The sequence below is a fragment of the Gavia stellata genome, chromosome 9, assembly GCF_030936135.1.
Source record: "Gavia stellata isolate bGavSte3 chromosome 9, bGavSte3.hap2, whole genome shotgun sequence".
Taxonomy (NCBI): Eukaryota; Metazoa; Chordata; class Aves; order Gaviiformes; family Gaviidae; genus Gavia; species Gavia stellata.
The window spans coordinates 36,264,755-36,275,486 of record NC_082602.1 but is presented as its reverse complement, the minus strand read 5'-3'; positions in this window follow the sequence as shown (position 1 = coordinate 36,275,486).

The window sequence follows — 10,732 nt, the reverse complement described above, 5'->3', positions numbered from 1 at the left end:
CTCCATACCAAGAACGACAAAGCTACCCCAAAAATTTTAACAGAAAGGAAGATGACAGAAAACGATCTGGGGAGCTGGTCAGAGCAAGTCCAGTGAGGAAGGGAGGCTGCAGATCCCATTATCTTCCTTCATTTTACACAGCTGTAGACAAAAAGGGGGTCTCCAAAAGCTACCTGTGACAGTTTTTGCTCACATTCCCACCACATTTAAGCTACTCTCCTTCCCTTCCCCTTCCAACACCGCTGATTTCATCCATCCCTTGCTGCTAAGCCCAGCTGGTGGCATAAACTCTGAGTCAGAGAGGCGTTTTCCCTGTCAAGCTCCTGTACAGGACACTTGATGCAAAGCCCTCCAGGTGGCACCAACAGATCAGAGGTGTCCCATGGGACAGGACTCTGGCATGCTGAGAAAGGTGATCTCCTTCCTAACGTTTCATCTAACCTAGAGAGTTATGTTTTCTGAGATAGGGCTTTATGGGATTATTCAAACCCTGGGGGAAGGACAGCATATGGACCACCATTACTGGAGTACTGCGTTCAGCTCTGGGGCCACCAACATAAGAAGGACATGGACCTGTTGGAGCAAGTCCAGAGGACATCCATGAAGATGGTCGGAGGGATGGAGCACCTCTCCTCTGAAGACAGGCTGAGAGAGTTGGGGTTGTTCAGCCTGGAGGAGAGAAGGGTCCGGGGAGACCTTCTAGCAGCCTTCCAGTACCTGAAGGGGCCTACAAGAAATCTGGAGAGGGATTTTTTACAAGGGCATGTAGTGATAGGACAAGGGGTAATGGCTTTAAGCTGAAAGAGGGTGGGTTTAGATTAGATATTAGGAAGAAATTCTTCACCATGAGGGTGGTGAGGCACTGGAACAGGTTGCCCCCAGAAGTTGTGGGTGCCCCAACCCTGGAAGTGTTGAAGGCCAGGTTGGACGGGGCTTTGAGCAACCTGGTCTAGTGGAAGGTGTACCTACCCCTGGCAGGGGGGTTGGGACTAGGTGATCTTTAAGGTCCCTTCCAACCCAAACCTTTCTATGGTTACCCTTCTGCATCAGGGCTGACAGCTCTCCAAATGTCCTCTCAGAGAAATATTTAAAAGGATTTAAAACTGGTGAGTTTGGCTGTTTAAAAACTGGTTTCAAAATATAAATGGAGTTGTTCCAGTGTTTGACTTATTTTAATAATTGCAGCTACTGAAAAAGAACTGATCTCTGTATTGTCTTAATCACAGTGTCACTATATTACTTTGTAAGAATTGCAGTTTTGAAAAAGATGAGCTGATGGGCCTGGTAAGATGAGAGCAGGCACGGTAGAGCACGGAAAAATTAGGCCACAGGATGAGGTGACAGCACCAATCCTATAATCAAAATGCATAAGGGCATTTTACAGGGGCAGTGAGGTCTTATGCTGTCTCTGTATAGGTCATTGGAAAACAGTCTACAAACCTGTAATCAGTTAAAATTTGTCTGTTCAAACCATGGATAACTTTCCTCTGTGCTTTCAGATAGTCAGAAACTGCTGCATTTATACAGCCTCCATTTTTCACATTATTATCCTGAGGTTTTGGCCCAAGCACTGGTTTGTTTAAGCTCTTCATTGCAGCAATGACTTGCATTCTTTCTTGGAGAAGCGTGACATGTACCTACAATTCTATGCTGCATTTTAAGTGCATGCATATGCTGCCATAGATAGCCTGCACGGGTACGTTTCAGCATCTGGGAGCCCAGGCTGAAGGACACTGAACCCCTGACTATACTGGTAGGTTGGCTACATCGGCTACGACGGGACTAGAAAAGTTTTCAAATGCAAGCATCAGCTTGGAGAGCACATTTATCAATGCCAACTCTACAAACAATGTACATTTTTATATAACTTTTAAGTTACCTGTTGTTAGAAGCATTTCTGCTCTAGAAGCTGCTGGTGTCCAAACTGCAGATGCTGTCGTCACAAGCAACCAAAAAAAAAAAAAGGTTGAAAGAACATCACATGAATTAAGTAATGCGGATGGAAAGTTTGCATGCCCAGGATCCCCGGTGACACTGACAAAGGGATGTCTGCTGATTTACAAGGGAGTAGATTAGGTCCAACTGCTGTCAGCGATAAAAATCCTGCTGCATGGACAGCCTGAGACGTGGGTATATGCCTTCACTGAGTAATATCATGTATGACAAGGCCTGTAACATTGGCCCTTAAACACACAGTTCATGTATTTAAACTGATTTCTGGATGTAGAGGAAGATCCTAACAGAGAGATGTGTCATTTATTCAGCAGGTAGGGAACTTTCTGACACGTCCCACCACACTGCTCCTCACTCATGCAAGGCTTTAAATCTAAATTAACTAGATGATAATGAAAGGATTAAGCAGTAACTCAGTATTTTGCAGTTCAGTATGAACATTCCAGCTTAGTTTTTGGTGTCACTAAGTGTGCCTCAAATATTTATGGAGGGACTAAATAATAAGAGCATTAAAAACCTGAGCCCATAAACAGCCCTGAATGGTTATTTCCTTCCATTGTGTATGCAGATGTAAGGGAGAACACAGAAAGGGAAAGCAGGATTTTGCTTTTGGTTCATTAGTCCAAGTCAGGTTAATGTCAGAGCCTTACATCTGAAAGAGGGAGGGATGGAAAGACAGCAGCTATGGCAAACACTTTTGATCTTTTTCCATTCCCCGCCCCTACACAAAGAATGCAACAGCAGCTGCTTAAAAAGAAATGCCTTGTTTCTCACAGCACCATGCTGGCACTCTGCTCAGCCAGGGAAGCCTCACCTGAAAGAGGGGAAAGTGTTTTTTGAACACAGGAAGAGCACTTTACCCTGTTTGAAGCATCCTCCCTCCCATCAAAACCACCGATATTTGTATCAGTCCCCAAAGGGATGAAAGTGGCTGGGCAGATCACTGCCTCTGCAACCAAATCAAATTACACTCATAACAGGAATTAGACTATGGGAAATGAGAATAATATAAAGTTACAGTAATTCCTATTATATTCTAAAATTACAATAATAATAGTAACAGGGACATGTGCCATACTTGTTTTACCTAAGGCACTCTGTTACTAAACACCAGTGTGTTAGTCGTAACAATATACTTAATCAAATACAAAACACATGGTTCAAAGTGCACCTCACACTCTTTGAAACAAACATGCATTTCATCCAGAAAATACATATTATTCTTTAAATTCATTATCCCAATACAAACATTCAGAAAATTGTATCATTGATTTTACAGTATATTCATTTGGATTTCCTTTACTAGCCTCTTTACAAAGAATGGTGAGAACAAAAATTTAAATTCATTAAGCAATTTCAATAAAGGCTTTTGAATTAATCGGTATAACGATCGATTTGCTCAGCTTATAGGTTTGACCTGGTCACGGTTTTCGAAAGAGCTAAGCCGTGCTGCTAAATCCTCATTTACCCTTAAATCTCAACATTAGCCTGATGTGAAATATAGCCATGAAGGTGATCAGAAGTGAGACTCTTTACCTGCATCCACCTGAATTCGAAGACTTATCATTACCACCCAAGACAAGATCATGGTGGCAGCCATCTCCTTGGAGCTCCTGATACAGGAGGGCACCAGAATTTATAGGCAGAGACGCTAAAGGGTGTAGCTCAGCAGCCTGATCTGTCCCTTCAGTAAGTCAATACCAAACACATTCCCTCACTGCTCTTACTTCCCTAACTTCCGTGACTACATGCTTGATTTGTTACCCAACATTTATAGCTTCCTGGTTCTACAAGAAGACACCACCTTACATATTCCTCAGAGAAGGTAGAGATCAGAAATGGTTGCAATGGCTGCTATTTTTCCATCCTGTCCCTCTTTCAGCTGTGAAGTTCTGTTGCTGTCACTAATGTAACATGTCCTTTTCTTGGATTTGGGTCATGCCTGAGCCAAAGTGGCTTTTTAAGTCTGTGTAGCAGAGCCTTCTTTTTTGTGACTGCAGATGTGGAAGGGTAAAGGTGTGGTGGGAAAAAAAATCGAGGGGCTCATGGAGACCCTTCTGACTGGCCTGGACTCCCCTGGGGAGAGACCCACCAGGTGCTGGGAGGGCATCATGCAGAGACAACCCTCATGTTGCCAGTCCCTTAAAGTTGTTGTGAAAGTAGTTTCAGGGACTGAGTCAAGTATCACACATAACTTACTGTCATGTATTTCTTAAATATTAGTTACACATTAGTTAACTTTCTGGAGGTAGAAGAGTTTGGAACTAGGATGCTGAGTTGCCTTGAATTCCCCTAGACTGCTTTTATCAGTATTTCTGTCCTAATAGACGTCACAAAAACATGCAGTAGAAAGGAGTACATTCATCTTTTTCTGTTGTCTCCCTGTTCATCCTTCAACGTGCTGTATTTTCACCAGGGTAGCAAGACTCGGACAGTATGTTTAAGCTCTACAAGTCCTCTACTGCAAATCTGAAACCACCAAAGTCATCTTTTGACTTTTGTCACAAACTCAAGCCAAAATTCACACACTGTTCTTTGTTAAACTGCACAAACCTTCCCAGAGAACAAGTAGTGTAAGTCCGGGGATAGGGGCAAGTATAGAAAATATGGGAAAATTAATCCCAAATTCTGTATTTCTGAAGCTCTTAAGAACTTTGCAGATCCCTTGACACAGTCCTCCCACCGGGATTTACAAAATATTTAAGATAACAGATAAATAGTGGGATCCAGTGGAACTCTACAATGGATTTTTACAAAGAGAAACTATATTTCAGGTCATGGTCGGGTTTCAGTGGATCCAAGTGCCCATCAAAGAACCTGCATTTGTACAGCACTGCTAAATCTGGCAGGTTTTGAACAGTATATAAAACTGCAGAATCACAGAAATATTTAGCCTGGAAGGGGCCTCTGGAGACCATCTTGTCCAACCCCCCGTTCAAAGCAGGGTTATCTTCAAAGTTCAATCAAGTGGCTCAGGGTCTTAGTTATTCTTGTAATGCAGAATTCTGCATTTTTTTCTAGACAAACTGTGCAAAAACTTCCCGTAGATAAAAATTTGACATGCTGGTTGATCCTGCTGCTAGTTTTAGATGGGTTTGGATTCATTACTGATTGGTAAACATATTACTTCTCAGGAACTCAAAAATGTGTTTCTTGTGCCTCATGAACCATGCAACGCATCTGCCCTGGCCCGGAACAGCCAGCACCCAAACTCAACCTGATACAGCAGAGGAGAGTCAAAAGACGATCAAAAGGAGAAAGGAAGCACAAACTCCATCGTGGGAAGGGAAAAACAAAGAAAGGATTACTTTGTTAGACATGCAAACAGTTCATTGACTCTGTAAACATGGGTAGTCTCCTCTTATCATGGTTTTGAAAGCCAGATGGAAGAAATGGTCATTCGGAGGGCTTGAAGGAAGTAAGGGAGGTGGTTTGGTAAACAGGTTGGGGCAGCTGTTGCATATCCGGAGAGATGAAAGAAAAGCAAAAACAGATTAAAAACACTGAAAAGTCAACAAAAGCTGTTAATATTTGAATGGGAAAGGAGAACATGTGAGACAACTCCAAAGATTAAGTCTGAGGCAAGCTCAGGGTGGCTGGTCCACACAGGCCCCAAGAGGTTGCAATGGCAAGCATCACTGCATGGCCATCCCGCTCGAGGAACCAGCGTTCACTGCATGGAGCCCAGCACCTCAGTTCCTCTGTCCCTGGATAAAAAGAAAACAAGTGTGGTGGATTGACCTTGGCCGGCTACAAGACGCCCACCCAGCCCCTCTCTCATTCCTCCTCCTCAACAGGGCAGGAGGAGAAAACAAGGTGAAAAAGCGCAAGGGTCAAGATAAGGCCAGGGAAATCACTTATTGTCACAGGGAAAACAGACTCAACTTGGAGAAAAATAATTTCTTGCCAATTAAAATAGATTTGGATAGCGATAAACACAGACAAATTAAAACACCACCTCCCCCATTCTCTGTTCTCCCAGGCTCAGCTTCACTCCTTCATTCCAGACCCCTGTACCTCCCCTCTCCCTGAGCAGCACAGGGGGAATAAGGGGAGCGGGGCGCTGCGGTCAGTCCATAGCAGTTTGTCACTGCTGCTCTGTCCTCCTCACTCTTTTCCCCTGCTCCAGTGTGGGTCCTTCCCATGGGCTGCAGCCCTTCAGGATAAACCTGCTCCAGCGTGAGCTCTCCAAGGCCACAGCTCCTTCGGGAAATGTCCCCTTGCTCCAGCACAGGGCCCTCCCTGGGCTGCGGGGCAATCTCAGCTCCGGCACCTCGAGCACCTCCTCCCCCTCCATCTTCTCTAGCCTTGGTGTTTGCAGGGCTGTTCCTCACACCTTTTCTCCCGAGTCCTCATTCCCTGCATGGTGTTTTGCTCTTTCTTAAATATATTTTCCCAGAGATGCCACCGGCGTGGCTCGGCTATGCCCTGAGGTGGGGCTGTTGCAGAGCTGGCTGGAACACACCAAAGCACCAGAGATGTTGGGTCAGAGATCAAGACACTAGCTGGCACAGGACGAAACCACCCCTTCTGCTTACCGTACTGGATTGCATTTGCTTCATTTGTAGTGGTCGCTACATGGTCCCTGACACTGCAGGGAAAAAATCCAAAGAGCCAGTGGCAAAACCATACCTTTGATAGTGACCTGTCTTTTGCACAAAACGACCTTTCTTCCTGCCAGGCAGGATGGCTGATGGGGGGGGGTTGTTTGTTGACTCTTAGCTCATTTCGCCAGGACTGGAACTTGGTGAGAGTGTATACAAACATTAGCTTCAGTTTGGGTCCGTACTTTCTTTAGAAGTCAACCATGCGATGAAGTGTTTGTCTTTTGGGTGGGAGAAAGGATGCAAGTTGTCCACACCTTTTTATTAATTATTATTATCGATCAGTTCCCACTCATTTCTTTTTCAATTGATACCGTAATTTCTATCGCAGCATCAAACGGCACTTCCCTCACATGGGACACAGCAAGGGGAAGAAAGCACATACCAATCACTCAGCCCAAGCTGAGATAGCCTCCATGGCGCACACCTTCCCCTGGTCCCTGTCCTCTCTCCCCATTTGTTCACTCTCCTTGCACCTCTGTCCAAATCTTTGTTTACACAAGAGTCACCAAAGCAAACTGCAAGGCCAGAATGGTTTTGTTGTATAATGAAATCAAGATTTATGATTAAGCTATGTTTGCTTGGAACAGTGAAGATTAGTTAATTCAGCCAGCAACCGGAGACAGCCATGCAGCTTGGTCATGGGAATACTGGCTTCTTTCCTCGTACAGAGGCCTCCTGCCACCCCTCTGCTGCACTTGCTTCCAGTAATGGCCATTTCTCAGTAGCCATTAAGGAACTAATGTGTACGAGTAAGGTGATGCATCTGACAATTTGTAAACAACAGAATATGGTGTCAAATTGACTTTCCTTGTAGAAGACTTCCTTGCACTCCTCGGTTCCCGTCCTCTCCGGCTGCTTTGTTCAGCCATACAGCCCTTTAGCTCGTACTCCCCAGCTTCCCTCAGCACCACTTCTCCAAGCTTGTTCTTCTGTTCACCCCTGGTTTTCGTGTTACACAGCTCTGGCTGCGTTCACTATGGATGTCCGAGAGCCCATGCAGAGCTAGAACAGAACTGATTAAAGATCTCACTTGATTGCAATGTACCAGCAACAGAGAAGTCACAGTTGTGGACAACTGCGTGGACAACTGCATAGACACTGCTGTCCCCACCACATGGCAATGTGCGGCTACCACTCCTCTTACTCACCCTCTTTCTCGTGGCCTGCTGTTCCTTTCCCAGCCCTTTCCTCTCTGCTCCACTGCTGGCTCCTTCTTCCCCAAGAGGAACGGCATTTAGATCCACACTCCCAGCTCATAAGAGGGCACTGTGCAGGACAGCAGCGAGTGTGTGGCCAAGACCTGTGCCTACAGCTGAGAGTATCCAAGTAAGCAGGGGAGGACAGCTCTTTGGGAGAGTCAAGAGCTGTGTAAGGAAAAAATCCCATTGATCTTATGATACTCAGGATCTATGACACTTTCCTGAACCGTAACCATACCCCTGGCTGGAGTGAATACTTTTGAAAAATGGGGAGGAAAAAGGCTCATCACAAATTCAGGTCAAATTCGGCGAATACTTTCATTTGAGCAAAACGCTGAAGTGTGAAAAATTTCTGTTCTGTACCTGTCATAATGAAATGTTTCAAATAAAGCTGTTGGAAGTTGACCCAATCTATTTTTTAAAGCTTAAAGAACCTGAGAGCAAAACTACACTGTTCCTTTGAGGCAGTGTAAGATTGCAACTGATAAATTTATTATTTACCAGTTCTATTACTGAACTGCTTGCCCATGCCTGAAAGAGACGTTGAATTGTTGAGGAAGAGAGGGCACTTGGGATTATCTGGGAAAGATACTAGGCAGAAGGTGATGAAAGACATGAAACTTGTGCCTAGTCTCCATTTCGTGTTCCTGTTGGTTGGCCCCCATCTGCTTCCAGCTCCTCTCCCTCTCCCGGACCTCCACTGCCTCCAACCCACCCCAGCTAATGAACACCACCAAGTGAGGCACGCAAGCTCATTACCACACCTGAATGCAACAAGATCCGTTTACCAAAGGTCTGTAGGAGATAACAGAAATCAAACGCTTTTACCTTACAATGAGGGGACATCTTGCAGAGCAGGAACTGTTTGATCCCCGTTTACTTTCTCTAACAAACACCCCAATATATTGTACAGCTTGTCAGAGCACGAGTTACTCCTTATATGAACATACACTCTTCACTCCTTAAATCAATACACTCCGACCTGCAGCTGGTAAAGTTAGATAAAGGCTCAATGGCAAAGGAAAAATAAATGAAAAATGTAATCTCAGAGAATAACCTTATCACTATGAAGTCTCAATACCTAAGGTTTACATAAACAGTTATTGGAATAGACCAATAATGAGACCTAGAGCAGGGACTAGGACTGAGGCTTGCAGACTTCTAAGCAACATTTAGCCACTGCTAACAAGCTGCTCCTTATCCTGCAGTTCTTTGTGTCTGGCACCATGCAGGTAGAGAAGCACGGAGACCTCTCCTACCCTGGCCAACTGATAGCCAAGTGTTTAGATTGGTTTTCTGGGATGAGATAGATGGATTGGACGCCTTCTCACCTTGGGCATTTCCTTGCTGAACAGACTAACTCTTAAGCCATTTTAAGATGGGAACCACCCAAAGCAAACGGCTTCTACTTTCCCATCTGCAAGTAGCCTCATCCAGTCATAGCGCACACGGGACTCACGGAGATCACCCACCATTTCAGACCTTTTAGGCAGGTACTAAATGTCTGAGTCCCCATAATCAAACTTAAGTGCCTCCAAAGTTGGTCACAACTGATGCCAGCAACAGATGGGGAAGGGCAGCTCAGCCTCCATCCATCCAAGATCTCCCTTGAATCTTGCCTTAAGCTTGTTGAACAAACTTGTTCTAATACCCAACAAAACAGCAGAAGTTGAAAAAGCCGAGCTGTGGCTTGCAGAAGGAGGATGGATCTTAAATAATCTTTCTGTTTGCTGAACACAGAAAGGAAAATAATTAGTAGAATGATCCATTAAACCACAACCTCATAAAATTTCACTGACAAGTAAAAATGTTATCATAAACTTAAGGATAACCAGAAGTGTTTGATAGATATCACAGCTTGAAAATTTATGTTTTCTTGCAACCAAGCACTCCAAAACCAAAGTTGGTGCTAAAGTTCACAACCTGTCATGAATTGTTTCACCCCCAATACTGACAAAACATTTTGTTTTGTCATTAAATAAAGTTTAACACTGCTTTTACGCAAATATTGACAATGCTCCCACATTGTTTATGCAGTGGGAAAGTAAAAATGCCATATATTATTAATGCATACTTTTGCCTATAAAGTTTGGACAGCTTCCTAAACAATCCATGCCACCTAGTTTTGAAGTTAGGGCAACAGTTTCATGAAATCAGCTGAACTGGGCTGGTCATTGCTGGTTCTATACTTAGCAGTTATGCCTCCTTTGCCCAATATGACTGGTAATTGCACCAAATATTTCTGCCATCCTGAAAAAATAAATAAGCCCACAGACAGAGGAAAAGTCAAAGCCAAGGGCATTTCTATCAAAAAGGAGGGAGACTGTACCCATAAAGACATTTAAAAGAAAAAAAGGAAACCACAAAAATATGCTTCATGAAGGGAACAACTGTTTGACCAGCACAAATACATGACTGAATGCTGCAGTTGTGTCCTTCTTCATTATTGTAATGTGTTTTCTGAAATACCACATAGTACTTGCCGAGTGTCCTCCAGCCTGGAGATTACTCAGAGCAATATTTGGAGGCAAAATTGACTTCCAACAAAAAAAGCCAGAAATTCAGACATTCAAGGCTGCACCTGGGAGTCTCCCACTCAGAGAAGCCCAAGCACTTACCAAAGCCATGAATGACCAGCAGGACCCAAATACAGGTCCTTGCTTTGAAGGACCAGCCCCTGGCCGTGGCTCCAGCCTGGCACCGATGCTCTCGGTGGGGACAGCCCCAGCTCTCCTTACCCCTGCACTGCCTTTCTACAGGGGGTTTGGGATCAGATTAAGGCACTGTTCTCTGCCTTGGGTTTCTGTGCCACTTCCCATTCCTTGTTCTTCAGAGTGACTGCACAGTGTCTGGGAATAATTTTCTATGACCTTTGTTTTAAATACGTTTATTGTATTTCTTCGCTGAAGCAGACTCTCCTGGAAGCCCAATTTCTCTGCTGTGGCTGAGGGTTGGCAAGGGTCTGATTCAGAA